The sequence below is a fragment of the Pinus tabuliformis genome, chromosome 5_2 (assembly GCF_031772625.1).
Source record: "Pinus tabuliformis cultivar Carrire ecotype Pingquan chromosome 5_2, CPIR1, whole genome shotgun sequence".
Taxonomy (NCBI): Eukaryota; Viridiplantae; Streptophyta; class Pinopsida; order Pinales; family Pinaceae; genus Pinus; species Pinus tabuliformis.
The window spans coordinates 752,845,182-752,863,197 of record NC_142306.1 but is presented as its reverse complement, the minus strand read 5'-3'; the positions used below and the strand labels follow the sequence as shown (position 1 = coordinate 752,863,197).

General features: G+C 39.5%; 1 pseudogene; it reads right to left on the bottom strand.

Annotated features, from left to right (window-relative positions):
* Positions 1–456: 456 nt before the first annotated feature.
* On the bottom strand, positions 457–17,588 carry LOC149161432 (transcription factor-like protein DPB; annotated as a pseudogene).
* Between the last annotated feature and the right edge of the window lie 428 nt (positions 17,589–18,016).

Genomic DNA, 18,016 nt, shown 5'->3' with positions numbered 1-18,016 from the left:
ACTTGCAAACTCCTGCTGATATGTTTGTAGGTTCCCTATCTGCTTAATAAACTTAATCTTCATCCTTGCTTCCCATGTTTCATCCTGAGGATTGAAGTGGGTCTGCAAAGCCTTCTTCATGTCATCCCATGAAGTTATGTCATCAGCACTGCCATTGGCAATCTGATCCATCCTCCTTCGCCACCACATCTTAGCATCCTTCGTCAAGAATTGAGCAGCTACCTTCACCTTTGTCTCATCATTGGATAGACCCAAGCATTCCAAGTATTGCTCCATATCCCAAAGAAAGTTGCCAAGAGTCTTCGCACTCCTTGCACCATCATAAGATTCCAGTTCCTTGACTTTCACATGAGGCACTCCTCCACTTGAGTTATGCCTCACGACCTTCTTTAATACCGTGATCTCATCTCTAGCTCCATCAAGAAATTTCTGCAAGTTCAAGATTTCTACCAAACCTCAATCTCTTGTTTCTCCAATCTCCTTGATTTCATATTCAAGTTGTGTACACTTAAGATCAGTGTACTCGTGCTGAGTCCGGTGTTCATCGAGTTCTTCCCTCATCTTCGAATTAGCCTCTTGATCTTTCATGGCCAAGTTCATCTTCGTAGTCCAGTAAGACTCCAATTCTTTCATTCTTTCCAACACCCTTTCAATGAAAGTTAGAATAGCATTGGGCTAGACTCTCACGTTTCCACATGAGATTCTCCTGCCATTTCTGCTAACTGCTTCCTCCTTTGTGATCTAGTATAGACCATCCACCAGCTTCACCAAGTTCCCTACAAAACTGAACCAGCTCTTGATTCCACTTGTCAGTGAGATCAGCTTCCTTCACCTGCAAGTACCTATTTCCACTGTCACTTCATAATGAGCAACCCTGCTCAAACACCAACTCTCAAGGTGTGTATCACCAACACTAGCTTCCTGCAAAACTTCTTGCCAAGTTTTCAGACTAGCTCTGATACCACCTGTCAAGGTGTGTATCAGCTTCAATGCTTCAACACCAGCACCAGCTCCCCAACACTGGCTCTGATACCACCTGTCATGCCCCTACACCTATGGTAGTCTTTCAACCGCTTATAGTGAGGTGTAGCACCACCAAACACTTTCTTTTCACCAATAATTATGTTCATGGACTACACCTTAACATTTGATACTTAGTTTATTTTTCTTCACCAAGTATTATTATTATTCCTTTATACTAATGAACACCCATACACATTCATTATCCACAACAATTATACATGAAGAACACAATTGCACAGTATAAAGGGAGGGGAAACTCCCTAAACAATGAGTCTGCCCAATTTCAATATATTATACAACTTTACAATTTTACAAGTATACTTGAGAAACCCCAAGTTTCATACTTAGCCAAATTTACAACTGGCAACACCTCCGTGCAGCCTCACCATTTCAACACATGAGTTACCTTGCCCGAGTTGGGTGGGCGCGCCCTCACACGAACTGCCAACCAAAACTCCACAACCAAACTTTGTGCCTTCGTTCACCCAGCGGGCGGGTGCCTTTGTTCACCCAGTGGGTGGGCACCTTCATGCACCCTCCACCCACACTTACGACTATTGGTTGAGCGCCTCACCACACTGTCCACCTGAGTCTCCAACCGGTGGGTGGGCGCTCTCACACACCTTGCCACCCGAGACTTCAACCGAAGTATCAACCAAACCGGCGGGCACCTTCACCAAGACTTCACCCTCATTTCCTTCCGAACGATGGGCAGGTGCCTTCGTGCAACCCACGACCCATGCCTTCACCTATCACCAAGTTTGCGTGCCTACCGTGTAGAGCTGCCCATAGAGTAGGCGCATAGACCTATGCCTTGTTGCGGCCTCCTAACACCTTCTCACTTCTCCTCTTCGATGATGAGCGATTTCCGTTCAAATGATTTCCTTGCTCCTTCGTTTGTCCAACAATATATACGAGTGGTTGGGCGAGTCGAGCTGCCCAGATGACTCATCCACCGCGTGCACCGATGCCCTCACTTCATTGCCAATTTGTTTTCCATTGTTGGTCGACCAACAACCCTTCGCCCAAATTGCAATCCATATGAGGTCAGCTCATGGGTGATACCAACTCATCCCACAGTATAAATTCACCATCGCTAAGTCTCCCATGTGCATTATGAACATGCTCGCTCGCTTACCTTAGCCATAACTCATCGCACTTCACACAATGGTTGTAACTCGAACCGCAGGTCCTTACACGGACCATGGTGATGACGGATGACCTAAGAAACTTTGTGCTCCTCCCATCATTTGGTTCCCGATGGTGTACATAGGCTGCATGGTGTAGCAGTTGCTTTGCGGTACGGTGTTGTAGAGTGGATCTCCATGAGGATTTTGATACTGGGATATGAAGTTGCCCCTAGTATAAGCGGTGCCCCCTTGACTCATCTGCGTTTGTGAGTAGGGTGTCCCCATGGATTGGGTGGGAATCCCTTGTGGATTTCCAATCGACACAGAACTAACCATATGGCTTTGATTGATAGAGGGAACACTCATGTCAATCAGTGACTGTCCATGCATGCCTGAGAACGGCGGGGGAATTGTAACATACCCCGCTGACATGTGCACATTGGGAACCGCCCCAGATATGTGATTCTGGGGGTTGGAACTATACATTGGCAGCCGACCATGTTATTGGTAAACTGGAACCGTGCCCATAGTGCCACATTGAGTGTTATATGGAGCACTATATGTGGAACTAGTTGAAGGTATGCTTTGTGGCACCATAGGAGTGGAACCTGGCATCTGCTCGGTTCCCCTTATAGAGGGTGTTATGTGAGTTACAGTACCTGGGATGAATGGGATAGCGGGATTCCACATTACCAATGTTGTGATGATCGTCGACTAGGGAAGCGGTAGAAGACCAACAGTGTCTCTATAATTCCACAACTCGTGAGGCATCGACTGAATAGATGGGAAAGTTCCACCTACTGAAGAAGGAAGTACAGGTACCATGGGAGCAACGATAGGATCCAACGGATTTGTAAGCGGAGTGTTAAAGTGAGGAAGAAATACTTCCGTGAAGAAATCCTTCGGCAGACTAGAATCGTTGGTTGTCCACACAGATCCTGTGTGTGATTTAGGAGACTGATTCATCGAAGATGAGGAATCCGAGTCAGTGGAACTCGGCGGATCCTCCACAATGAGTGGGGGAACTCCTAACAATTGTTTGGATTGACGATGAGGACTGGATGTATCCACAATGACTGTTACATTTTATCAGATAAATTTTAATGTGATATTCTTTAAAGTCTCGAAAATGATAGCACTCAAGTACCTAAAAAGAAAAAATACACTAAATATGTCAATAAGAAAATAGAGGGAAATTACCTTGTCTGATAAGAACCGATTACTAGAGATGAAACCTAGTCTCTGAATGAGTAACAGAGAAGGATGGCCAAATGTACGGTTACAGTTACTTTTGAGCTTTGCTCAAACCTCAGATTGAGGGGCTAAGTACTCTTGTGAAGACGAGCACCCTCCCAAAAACTGAAGACAAAGTAGATCCGTCAGTTTGAGGTACCAGGACAGCCTATCCCTGTCACCTTAGGTAAGTACCTAGAAGTTTTGGCCACTAGAGATACCTCAAATCATAGACATTACCAAGGGGGACATAGTCGTAGACAGTATGTTGTGTGGGCAGGATACTTGAGTCCCTGACTCAGTTCTGAAATCCCCGAAGGAACCCCCAATACACAGAATGCCCAAAGGAGTTGTAAGAGAAGGCGGGCTACCTTCAATTACAGTCCAATTTTGTCTCGTACTTCACTCCATTGTTAGTGGAGTGGTATTGGTAATATGAGTGCAGAAGGATTTTTCACTCGTTAACGACACTAGTTTTGATTTTCAACCTTGGGCAGTTCACTCCCATGCTTATCCCAAGGTCCTAATCTAACTAATGTTGGATTTCTCAAAAAGAGTAGCTAATTGATTTTAATGTAAATTTTAGTGTACTTGCTTATTTGTCTTTGGTAAGGGTGTTGATGTATGAACATGATGAGACTCTTGACTCAATAAACCATGCAGAACAATGCTTTGATTTTTTTTTTCAATTTCTTATGCAAACAAGTCTTATTCTACACATGTATCATTTCACATATTCATGGACTCGTCAGTGTATCTAAAGCCATTGAACACTTGCATAACCAAAAGTTTCTTTTCTCAATATTCCCTAACAACCATTTTAAACCAAAATGAAGTAGCCTACAACTATTTCAATAGAAGGAACAATACAGTTGATCATCCTTTCTTTAAAAAAAAAAATTCTTTTGAGAGAGAAAAACTAAAACATTTTCTTAAAAATAAAATTTTCAAGACACCAAATTTGTTAGCATGATACTGTTGCAGATCTTACTTTAGCCCCTGAGACAGGTTTTCCCCCCTTTTGGTCACAAAATCTTCTGAAAAACATGGAAATGGGAGACTAACGCTTTGTTTATTTGTAAACAGAGAGTTAGTTTGGCCACTAACATTCCCCGTGCACAGTCAAAGAGCTTTATAAAGCTCTGTGTAGACTAGCAACATGTGTTAGTGAGGGAAATAGCTCAAAAAGAGGGCTTTTGGGATCAATTTTTGAGGAGAATGCAACTTTGCAGGATGCAACAAGTTAGATGGTGGATTAGAAAAGGATATGAAGAAGCAGGAAGCTCATAGAAGAGAGAGAAGATCTGAGAGAAGTCTGGGTAACCGGGAACTAGATGTATAGTCCCCAACGGAGTCACCAATTCTGCTATGGGGTAAAATGCACGGGATGAAAACTACCCTCAAAGGCCTTCCCGGGACCTTCGACAGACTGTAAGGCTATTGGCACAGGCTACCTATTACACACATGTTCATCTATCAAACATATAAATTGACAAGGTATGGAAAGAGGTTCACCTTCGGTTCCTTCTGGATTTGCTTGGGGATCTCCGTGCGGCAAGAAGAACTCCTTCTTAGCCGGCTCCAACTCGATTCCTACACAAAGGACAAAGCAAACCAATCACAACATACACTTGTGAAAACTAATGTAAGAATCCATAACAAACATGTATAAATGTATAACTTATCTACTCAACTTGACAAGCATCAGAATGAACAAATAAATGAGCACTATCACCGACACTTGGAGTAGGAAACACAACTGTTGTCCTATATTCAGAATGGAAGAGTGAATGCAACAATTTTTTGCATCAACCTTCCTTACCCCTTCTTCCTCTCTCTCTCTCCTTCTTTCAGCTAGCTTCTTCAAGAATATGACAGTTTCACAACAGCTCTATAAGCTATCCTTCTAAATGCTTTGACCCTTTTTCAATGGCCCTCTCGTTGCTTATGTAGCAATCGAGTTAGGGTTTCCCAACTCCATCTAGAGTTCATTAGGGTGAAAACAATGAACCTGCCTTGTTTACAAGTTTTTTCCCATTTGCCTTCATTCTCGGAATAGAATTTCTCCAAATATCTTGATTTTTGGAGTTTCCCTTCATTTCTTGCATAAATATAGGGATTTAATATCTAGCTATTTTATGGGCAGATTTGTCAGCATAACCTCTTTGAACATCACTTAAGTTCACTAACACTCCCCCTGGTCTAACAACATGAGTTAGTAGGCTGACTGACGCTCCTTTATGCTTGGTAACAAGCTTTATAAAGTAGGTTGTTAGTGTATAGGGAGCGTTAGTGTGGATTCTAGGCCTGCAATTGTGGTCATCGTTTCAGTCACCTTGTCTTTCACCTTTAAGTTGATGAGGAGGTCAATGTTTCCTATAACAACCATTCTTTCAGGCTTAACACATGACCTATCTGCTAGTTCTAGTACTGTAGGTGTTTGTCTCAGCTTGTGTAATCCTAATGTGGTGAAGACCTTCTTGGTTATTACATTGATTTCTACCCCTAAATAAATTAATGTACTCGAAATGGTTTTTCCATCAATATAAACAACGACTATGGGATTACATGGACCATTATATTTAGTGAAAAGTGGCTGACCAGACATTAGTTATGACAATTTTCCAATAAAATGGATGGTAACAGGTTCTTTGGGCTTCCTTCCAGGTTTCTTACCACATAGATCTCTTACTATTTTTGCATATATGGGGACATCCTTAATGGCTTGTACCAAGGGAATACTTATGTGCAAATTCTTTAAATCCTTGAAAAAATCAGATTCAAGTTGTGGAATCATCCCAGTTTCATCTAGTCTTTGTGGATATGAGGGGTCCTTGGTTACCATAACAATTGGATTGATTGTTATAGGTGTATCGGGATTATTTGAATTAGTTGTTATAGGTGTAATAGTCTCATGGAGGTCCACAATATCATCCCTACGTGATTCACATTCCTCTTCAGTAATCACAGGGGATGTCTTTGGATTTACTACTTTTCCTTATTAAAATTGGATCTCATTACATCCAACAAGATTGATGTAGTAAGTTTGGAAAGAACTGGGGGCTTCTATATTCTTGGCTACCTTATTATTTGGGTTAGGGTGAGACTATACAGGTAGTTGGGGTTGTATGGGAGGAGTGGTAGCAAATGACAAGAAAAGTGGCAGTTGCAATTGTTTTTGTACTGGTAATGCAGGAGGGAATGGACCCAAAGAGCTTCCCATCCAATTTTGAGGCCAAGAATATGACTGAGATGGGGGATACTAAATAGGTGGAGAAGGAGACCATTCATTCCATGGTGAAGGAAATTGAGCTAGAGGAGGAGTGGAATAATGCCATGGAAATTGTTGAGCATTATATACATTATTTCACAAATTAAAGGAAAAATCTTGAGAGATACGTAGTGGTCATGGTTTCCACAACTTCCTAGACCCAATAAACTATGAAGAATTAACCTCCTTGCTTGATTCCTTGAGAGCTCCTTTCAGTTTGGAAAGCCCTAGACAATAGCCTCTAGAATGCTCCAGGTCACAAAAATTGCACAAACTGATGTTGTTGACTCTACATTCCTTCAAGGAATGTTTCTCTTTGAATTTTAGGCAGAACACAACTAAAGCTTTGTTAGCTTCATCCTCTATCTTTTTCACTTGTGTTGTCATCAATTGTGCAAATAAGGTACTTAAAAGGTCATTCTAGAGATTTTTGAATAGATTTCTGATATCAACTCTAGTTACACCTCCATTTGCAAATTTCTGTATTCCAACAGAGGCATCTCGTGCCATACTTCTCCCTTTTGAAGATCCTTGCAAACCCCTTAAGAAGTGTTTTATTATCTCATGAAATGGATCTTGAGATATATCTCCTCTTCCCAACAGATTCAACTTGTTGAGGCAACCATCTCTCATTCCTTGTATAAATATTATTTTCAAAATTTCCGTATCCAGACCGCTATGTTTGGATATTTTCATATTATAATGGAATTGTTCCACACATTCTTCCAAGTTTTCTTCTTCTGTTAGTGTCATTCTGAATATCTCCTCTCTCAAATCTTTGGTACGGCAATAGTCTTGGTATTTTTCCAGAAATGTAGTCTTCATATCTCCCCATGTCCGGATAGTGGCAAAGCCTAGTCCCATAAACCATCTTAATGTTTCTCCTTTCAGAGTGGAAGGCAATATTTTTGTAGAATTTCCTATAGATTCACAAGCTCATGTAATCTACTAAAAAAAGAGACAAGTATGTACTTCTACTCTTTACAGTGGAAGCACATAAAGATCTAGCAAACAATAATCAACAAGAGGAAGAACATCAAAGGAACATAACACAATAAGTATCTAGGGAAAGAGAAAACTCAAAACCCCTACTATTTGTATTGCATTAATAACAGATCTAAGATGAGATTACAATGCTTGTTCTCACAAGAACAATCCCAACATAAAATCAATCTCCAACTCACAAGAAAACTCTTGGCCAACACTTAGCCAATTCTCCTCCGCTCCAAGCCCCTATTTCCTTGTGTAATTCCTAGGGATGATTAACCCATATTAAAGGGAAATCATTGAATCCAAAACTGCACAAACCCTTCAAGGTTTAGTTCCTAATTACATGCACCATTTGTAAAACTTAGAAAATTCTACAATAAATAGCACGTTGCCCTTGCACTCTAGTCTCAATTGGGTCTTTCTTTGATTCGATATGCATGATTTTCTAATGAGTGAATCTTCAGTTAACTAGAGTAGCACTAGTTGATTTCATTAATGACCCAACTAACTGTTAACTCACTATTATTTCCTCAAGCAATTTGGAACTAATTTAACTGAACTTAACTCGGTAAACTGAGTTTTCTAATTACAACTCACAATTAGCTCATATTGGACTCCCCTAAAATAGGGATAACATACACATGACGACAGAAATAATTTCGACTCGAAATTCCTAAGTTAACTAAGTCAAATTAAATTAATTAACTATTACAAGTTTCTATGAGAAATGAATTTGATTTTAATTCACAGCTTAATTCAACGACAAAGTAAACTGGAATTTCTCGATTCCATTTTTATCATTTCTTGTTGCTGTTTTCAACACTCACTCTCAACAAGAAAGGTATTCAACTCGATCTCGATCTTGACCCTTTGGAATGTTCTGTACGAAACACTTCTCTCTAGTGTTGTTTCTCTAACAACTCTAGAAACAAAAATCATCGAACCTGAATCAGAATGATGCCTCTGTCATCAAAGTCTCTGATTGCTATTGCCTCTGTTGACTCTAACTTTCTGCGTTGTTGTCAACCCTTCTCTATGCTTCTTCATTATATGACTTCTCTAGCCTTTGTCACTTTGATATCTGATTGCATCAATCCCACTCATTCCTCTCGCTACTATGTACTTTGGGCTCCCTTAGCAAGGTATGATCCATAAGATAAAACCAGTCACAGGACCTTGCCCAATTTCAGCCCTCCTGGGGCTATCACTTTACATCACTCCACCTCACGCTTGGAGGTATGGCTACATGTGATCCCTCTTCCCACTTGGCTCGAAGTTTCCCCCTACTAAAGGTCTCTTCCTGACTGGAAGCCTCCACTTGGTCTCCTCTCATCTTCTCCAAGTGTGGTTGCTCCACAATTGTCTGAGACTCTTTCGTCTCTATTTGAGTGGATCTCTCGACTCGGTCTCCTGTCGTATTTTCTAGTTGTGGCTACTCCACAACTTCCTGAAACTGCTTCTGAGGTTTCTTCTGGGGCTGCATGTTGAGAGGTAATTTAGTCTCCCTCTCAACCACCAAGTCTCTAACCCTTTCCTTGCTCCTCAAGGCTTTTCATGCATCTTGAACCTTAATAGCTTACAGGTTGTTGACCCATGCACTATCTGTTTCACCTATCCCGTGGTGACATGTCTAAGGAAAACCTTTCCCTTACTAAAACCCACATCATAGCCATGGTATTCCAATACTGTGACTGAAACAAGATTCTTCTTTAGTATTGAAACGTACATCACATCTGTGATCCTAAGAGGGGAGCCAGACTCCCTCTGAAAGGTAATTGTACTGATCCTGGTAGCTCTATACTTCTCGTCATCTCCAAACTCTATGCTCTGCTTGAGGTATTCTTCCTCAAAATCACTAAAGAGATCTATATTCCATGTCATATGGAATGAGGCACCGCTTTCAAGATACTACATGCCTCCCATGGTAGTGCCAACCATGCATGTAATGAGAGTGAAATCAAGTTTGAATTGTGAAGCTAGAGCTTTGTCTGCTGCCGCTACTATTGGCTCCTTCTTGTTTGCTTTCGTCTGTGGGAAGTTCATGGCATAGTGCATGTGCTCGTGATAGTGAAAACACTTGACTTTCATCAAGTCCATCTTCTTTCCACCATCCTCTCCTTGGGACTTCTTTCCCTTAGCCATCTTTTCCTAACTGTCTAACGAAAAATCCTCTTCCACTTCCTTGGAAGAGGTCCCATCTCTGGTGTTCCTCCTAATTTCATCCTCCATCGAATCTGACCATAGTCATTCCTAATCTAGCAGCTTCTCCCGACCATTAACAAAGTCCTGATAACTATGACAACTCTTTGGGAGTCTAAGAAGAGCAAGGCTCACCATATCTTCCTCGACAACAATGATTCCAACACTTCCAAGTTCATCACGACATTGAGTGAACTTGGTCAAGTATTTTGGAATAGAGTCACCCACCTCCATCTTGATTTTTTTAAGTTTATCTTTCAATGTCGACTTCCTTTGGTCACTGCTATTCTGGAAAAGGTCCTTCAATGCTTTCCAAATAGCATGTGGAGTTTCTTTCCCATGGAGACTCAAGATAATGTGGTCTCAAACTCCCTCAAATATTATCTGTCTCACCCTTGCCACACACTTGTTACATTCAGCCAGATTCTAAGTATTAGATGTTGGTGGCTTAGGAATGTCCTGATCAATGAGTTTCTTCAAGCCATTATCCTCCAAAATAGCCTCCATCCTGTCCTTCTAGGCTATATAATTCGAGCTGCCATCCAAGGCATACTCGAGCCACAAATCGTAGAATGCCATTTGTCGATCCTAAAGTATGTATTGGAAATTCGAATTTCACTTGTAACCCAAAACTCAAAACTTTGAAATATCCTCTAGTATACTATTCTCAGCTCTGATACCATGTAGATTTTCCTGTAGATTCAAAAGATCATGTAATCTACTAAAATAAGAGACAAGAATCTACTTCTACTCTTTACAGTGGAAGCACATAAAGATCGAGCAAATAATAATCGACAAGAGGAAGAACATCAAAGGTACATAACAGAATAAGTATTTGGAGAAATCCATAGCTCAAAACCCCTACAATCTGTATTGGATTAATCATAAATCCAAGATGAGATTACAATGATTGATCTCACAACAACAATCCTAGCACTCAGTAAAATCAATCTCCAACTCACAAGCAAACTCTTGGCCAATGCATAGCCGATTCTCATGTTCTCCATGCCCCTATTTCCTCACGCAATTCCTATTGCTAATTAGCCTATCTTAAAGGGAAATCAGTGCATCCAAAATTGTGCAATCCCTTCAAGGTTCAGTTCTTGATTGCATGCACCACCTATAAAACTCAGAAAATTCTACAACAAATAGTCCACTGTCCCTACACTCTAGTCTCAATTGGGTCTTTCTCTAATTCGACATGCATGAGTTTCTGATGAGTGGAACTTCAGTTAACTAGAGTAGCATTAGTTGATTTCATTAATGACCCAAATAACTATTAACTCACTATTAGTTCCTCAAATAGTTTGGAACTAATTTAACTGAACTTAACTCAGTAAACTGAGTTGTCTAATTACAACTCACAATTAACTCATACTGGACTCCTATAAAATAGGGAGAACATACACATGATGACAGAAATACTTTCAACTCGAAATTCCTAAGTTAACTAAGTCAACTTAACTTAGTTAACTATTACAAGTTTCTATGAGAAAAGAATTTGATTTTAATTCACAGTTTAATTCAAGGACAAATTAAATTGGAATTTATGGATTCTATTTTTATCATTTCTTGTTGCTATTTTCAATAGTTTTAGCTTCTGAGCATTTGAAGTATAATCATAACTCCTGCATAGAACATCAAACTCAAACAATAAAGTATCAAGATCTTCTACGGCAAATCCTTCGAATTATGGAAGGGATGATAGAGGGATATTTTTCATGGAGCATCTCCCCTTATATCACTTATTGGAAATTCAAAAGTGGTGGCAGTGGCATCTTGCCTGCCATTTTTTATTGTTGTTGTTGGCTCCCATTAGAAACCCTCCTAATTCTTGTTCTGGTGAGTACCTTCTGAATATTATTTGGGTGAACTCTCCATGGATAAGGATTCTTGTGATAATTTCTCGGATTTTTCTGGGGCTAGTTGTTTTACTGCACTCCCTGAGTATGGGTATTGGAAAGTAAAAGATTGTTCTTCCGATTCTAGTTCCTTGTAATCCAAAATCCTAGCCACTGGTTTCTCCTTGTTGTTCTTGAGTTGAGTCTACAGATTTGGGAGTTTGTAGGCTACTTTTGGGAAAATGGGGTCTTAAAACAGAGGAGACAGATAATCCTTTTTTTGATGTATAAGTAGCAGCTTTATGTGGGCCTATTTTGCTTATGTCCTTATGTGGTGTTGAATTCTCTCTCTCTTCTTTTGAGATAAATTATTGGATAAATGTTTTTCTCCCTTGATCAATGTTTTTCTTGTTCTTTTTATGACCCATTTTACTTGTAGATTAATTACAGTTCCTACGTTTTGTTTCTTCTTCACTCATACATTCTACACATGGACCCTATGTATAATTATTTCTACACCCTAATTGCCTCAATTTATATAGTGGTGAGCTCTCTCAAGTGTGTTAGAGAGATGTGTAGGTTTTACCTCTCATCTTACTACCTAGTGCCTTTCTTACTTCTCGTCTTACCACCTAGCGCCTGTAAAATTAGAAACACTCTAGCAAAATAATTCAAAAGAAGCCACTGGATGACTATATCAATTGACAACCTTCCTTAGCAATGGCGCCAAAATGTTTGGTCAATTTTATTACTTCCACAACCATTAATTATCAACCAGGGTAAGTCTTTTTATTTCAAAGGTGTCTCCATTATCTGTGTTGATACATGTAACAACCAGGAAAAACATAAAAGAAAATATGTCATTGAACACACTTGAAGGGATTAAAATACTCTTACAAAATGGAAATTCAACTTGAAGAAATAAAAAATCACACTGCAGAAATGAAATACACTAATCAAGGAAAGAATCCACACTTCATAAAAGTTTCAGAATAAAGGTTGGCATGCCATACACTATCAAGAATGAAATAACATAGAGTTAATTAATCTGTGTAACAACACATTCAATAAATTTGGAAGTAGGAGCCTATCTATCCCACAATGAACATGTACAACGATAATAAGGAATCAACACTTAACACATAAAATAAATGACTACTCTACTAACACTGTGATCCCTGCTAAAGAGGAGGGCCCTTCCTCCCTAGCAGGGTGCAAGAAGAAAATGGAAACTTAGTTGAAAACTCAACATAAAAATTATTGTAACATCACCAGATATACTTTGTATTAAAAATCGATGAAGGGTAAAAAAAATAAAAATATCGATATCTCTTTACTGCTTGTCTGTCTATCCCCCTTTACACGAGATTAAGCTCTGTTTATAAAGTCTTTTACAGAGTCCCAAAATTGGAAAAACAAATCAGTCATGAGAATCTGCGATTCTCATGCTGATTATGCTAACAAAAGTAATAAAAAATACATAAATTGTTATAGGCTGTTTAAATAAAGATCATTGTGGTTACACCACTCATGTCTAGACACAAATTATAACTGCCCAAATTTTCATTACTTTATGTAGTTATTTGATAGTTGTATTTGAAAGTAGAAGCTACGGTCTTGAGAGTGTGCGGTGCAACAAAAACTCCATGGTGTAACAACCGAGAATGAAAAACCTAAGGTTCAAAAAAAACTCCAGCCGTGTAGCAACAAGGAATAACAAAAATAATTCATCCATGGGCATCAATAGCTATGGAAATACCTGAAATAAAAGCATTTCAAAGAACTCTTCCAAAGACACCCTATATATTCATCCCAAAGAAAGCACCGTTTCATTCAATATTTAGAAGAAAACAACATAATTATTGGACACCTAATCCTCTATGGGTTGTTGTAGAATGTGAACAAGCATGAGAGTGCAAGAGACCTTGGGATGTGGAACCCAACGGTCACACGAATGTACTATAAATGTATATCATTGTCAAATAATAGATGTACTCTCCTGCTTATCTTTAATATTTTGTTGCTACCATGTGTGTGTTTAACATGGTATCAGAGCAGACGATATCCTACCCTGCTCATATTTGAGCCACTAATTTTTGTGGTCTTTCTCTGTGTGTTTGTCAAGCCTGAGCGTTGTCTAAAATATTCCAGAATCTATCTGCATCGGTCAGAGCACAGATCCCAATTTCGCTCTTTGCTCTTGTAACTCCAGCTATTTTCTTGCCATTATACGCTATCCCTATGCGTTATATCTATCTGTGCCTTCTCTGCCACATTTCCGATCAGTTATGACCTTCTGGTCCATATATTCTCCCATTTCATTGTTGCGTAGAGAAACGCTCCTTCACTCATCGTTATTGGTGCCATTTTTCTCTTGCGATTTTGAATGTGCTCAGTTGTTTCACTCAGCCATTTCTCTGTAATAACCAATTTATAGTGTCTACACCATTAAACTGGAACCCCAAACAGCTGACATTTAAAAATTCATTGGTGGCCAAGCTCAATAGCCATTGAATGGTTTGCCCACTTCGGTTGAATCTTAGCCTTCTGATCAGGTTTTCAAAATCTTGCAATTGACTTGGCAATAACCAATCCATGGTCTGCTCGCCATTGTTTTCATTTCTCTTACTATGGGTTGTCTTCAACTTTTTGAGGAGAATCATACTCATCATGTCCAAAAACCTCATTTCTTTATATGCCTAATGACCCAAAAAACTTCTGCAAGCAGACATGAGTTTCTGTATCAACTGCATTCATGTTCTCGCCAAATAATTGCGAAGATAATATTGACTTGGCATTTGAAAATTTCGGCCTTGCCTCATTACTTTCCTCAACCTATGGAGAGTGGCTTGAGCTCTTTTTCTTTTTATTTCCCACACTTAATCCAAAATCATAAAAAAAAATTGGCAGCTACGGGAGGAGGAACATGACCAGAGATGTGTGCTCCACCATTTGAGTTTGAATTGGAGTTATTCTCCATGTATGTGAACCAAGAAGGGTGAGAGGCATCTTGTACTGCTGTAGATGCACTTGAAGGAATGCTAGTAGATGTAGGTTCTTCTGGCTTTTGATCATAAAGATCCTCCTTTGGCTTAGTTTTGGAGTAGAGTATGTTCTCCTAGGAGTAGAAGACAAAGGATAGGAAGCTCCAACACTCAGCAACGGAGAATGAGATGGTATGAGATTCTGGCACACATTAGATTCAGCTGACTTGCATTCAACAAGTCTGATTCCATTGCAGCAATCGTCATGGCCACTATCTGTATGAGTGCTAAATGGCCTTTTACAAAAGTTCATTTCTTTCAGTACATATGCATCATCATGGAGCCCAAATCGTTTGCTGTTAAAGTCGAAGTAAACTAATTGCATGTCTTCAGAGATCTCATTCAATAGTGGCATGGGGATGAGTCTAGACCAATGAGAAGGATAATGATACACCCGCAGATGGAGTATTCCCTGAACTATATCTATGCTCGTTTCATTTCACCAGATTTTGAAGGCCTATAATCTGTTCTTTGAGTTCGTGAAAATATGATGCTTTCTTCTCAATCCTACTTTTCAAGAGCAATTTCTTAGCCTTAAGCTGTTCGACATCATTTATACTTATCTTAGGCAACCCCTTCCAATGGATTTCCTTTTTCTCCTTTGAAATTATCTCCATTGCCATAAGTACATTCAGTGCATCATAAACCCTTCGTCGAATGTTCTTTTCATCATATTGTTGTCGGTTTGGTGTAACAAGAGTGTTATCTAGATTTGCATATTCAACTACAAGTTCATCTGCAACCTCATTATATGTGGTCCAGCCCTTGCTCTCAACCTTCTGACTGAATTTCATGCTGAACTGCTAGAGTCTACGTAGAATGCAATGAGGGAAGGAATTCGACCCAACTGTCAACTAGAGGATTTTCGGTGGACACGTGAAATAGTTATAGTAGGGAGTATCGTGTTTAATGAAGGTGATGAAAGGAGTAAAGGCAATATTCTGACTTTGAATGGAGATAGCAGGGAATATCGTGTTTAACGAAGGTGATGAAAGGAGGAAAGGCGACATTCTGACTTTGAATGGAGATTCACAATGTCTGATGACAATGACATTATTTATCATATGCTTTGTCTTGGTAACAATATAGAGAGCCTATGTATCTTACAGTCGACTTGAACTTCAATTTCTCTGATTTTTCATTTTGATTGGCACTAGAACATTTATTTCCCAGGATATAGTGAGTGTTCAGGACGAGCTTCTATTGGTGCAAGTTAAAGTGCTAATATTCTTGTGAGAAAGATGTGGATTCTTAAACACAAATGATGTTAACTTGTGTGGAGAAGGTGTGACCATAGTAGCACCGATGTGGCTACATTTGTGGCATTGTATTTAAAACTCATTATGGTTTTTGTGTTCAGTGTTGAAGTTCCTGTAGAGTATTAAAGTATATAGAAGTTATCCCCTTATTCCAAACGTTGTATGATTTCACCATTCAGCCAAAACTTGGTGCAAATCGAAATTGGAGCAACTTCTAATATCTTTGAAAATAAGTTAAATAAGTGTATTTTTAATTGAAGCTGACACTCCACATTTATAGAGTTTGATTTGTTGACAAAATGGGAAGACTTTATGGAGTATTAGAGTTACTGAATACACTAATACATTCTAGTGTCGAAAACATAGTTGAAATCAACAAAGACTCTCTCTTTGAAATGCAGACCTGTCTACAATATGCACAAGAACAGATTGATTTTTTGCAACTTGAATCTCAATTGTAGCAGGAAGAATTACAGCAGTGGAGTCATCATCATGAACATGTTTTTGTTCAGAACAATGAAATAGACTCCCATAAGCAGCAAGTCAAGATTGTTGAAGTTGATTTAGATCCAATGGCCAATAAAGCAAAAAAGTTACATGCAGATGCAGAAGTTCAGTTTGCAGTTCCCAATCCCATCATCAGACCTTGGGAAGAGCTTATCAGCAACAAGAATAGAACAGGTGTTGGATATGAGAAGGATGTGTGTTTTCATATTCTAGATTACTCAAAAGCCTATCCAATTTCTGAGTGTTGGATTCCTTCATGATAGTTCACCTCTAGCTGTTCCAGATTCTGCTCCTCTTCCACAACAAAAACAACAGATTGTGAAATGCCAACACTATGACTAAGTTGGCCATATGAAATATCATTATTTTGATCTTCATCCATGTAAGCATTGTCATAAAACCAATCATTCTTCAAACAGATGCTTCAGAAACAAACCTCCTACAAGAACAAAGATTCATCTTGGATGGGTTGCTTCTTGGCAATGGGCATCAACAGCCAAGAAGATATTTCAATCATATGTCTGAACTTGTTCTAAAGTATTGAACAGTCTTGCAGTTGATTTTTCTCCATCATCTCACTTTGTATCTAACAGGGGGGGAAATGATGGTCATCTACAAGCTTCAAAGTCACATCAAGCGAGCCTGAGCCACAACCTGCCATACCAAATTCAGAGTTATAGCCAGAGACAAAGATGCCACTGAGCATGCCTTTAGTTTGTGACACCTCTTAAAAGAATTGGGGACACTTCCTCTAGTGGAGGACTTCAGCTTCTTTCTAGTTTTGGAAGAGTTCCAGGAATTGCATTAAACATTCCAGAGTTGTTGGTCATCCTTAACCCATCACAGGTTGAGACTTCCCTTTTCAGGTTGAGGTTCTCCCTTTTATGTGGGGTGAGACCTCCCTTTCATGGTTGAAGGTTTCCCTCTTCAAAACATGAGGAGCACTTCCTCTAACAGAAGACCTGAGCTTCACGCCAGACTTGGAAGAGTTCTGGGAACTGCACTAAGCATTCCAGTGTTGATGGTCATCCTTAAACCATCGCCCTTTATACCAACATTTCAGAGAGCATGTTCAACCTAAGTGCCGCCATGTTTTTTGCACATTTTGTATTATAACTCTCTTCTTGGACTCATACATACCCCTTCGGATTAAGGGGGGAATGTTGGACACCTAATCCTCTATGGGTTGGTGTAGAATCTGAACAGCCATCAGAGATAATACGCCAAAGAAAATATTTCTTTTTTATCATAGGGAGTGACATTAGACTAGGGAGATTGCAGGTTCAAATCAGGAAAATGGTCAAAAATGGGGAAAAGGATACCTGAAATATCCTTAAATATTTCACCCAACAGAAAGAATATAACACATATCCAACATAAGTGTCCTCTAGCCCTAAGGGATGCTGTGAGTTGTCAGCTTTTCATTAATTAGTAGGCCCCAGTTTGTTAACTAGAGCATGGAGGTTAGGTCATGCCATAGTAACTCTCCATCTCATGTTTACCCTAGAAGGTTGGTGAA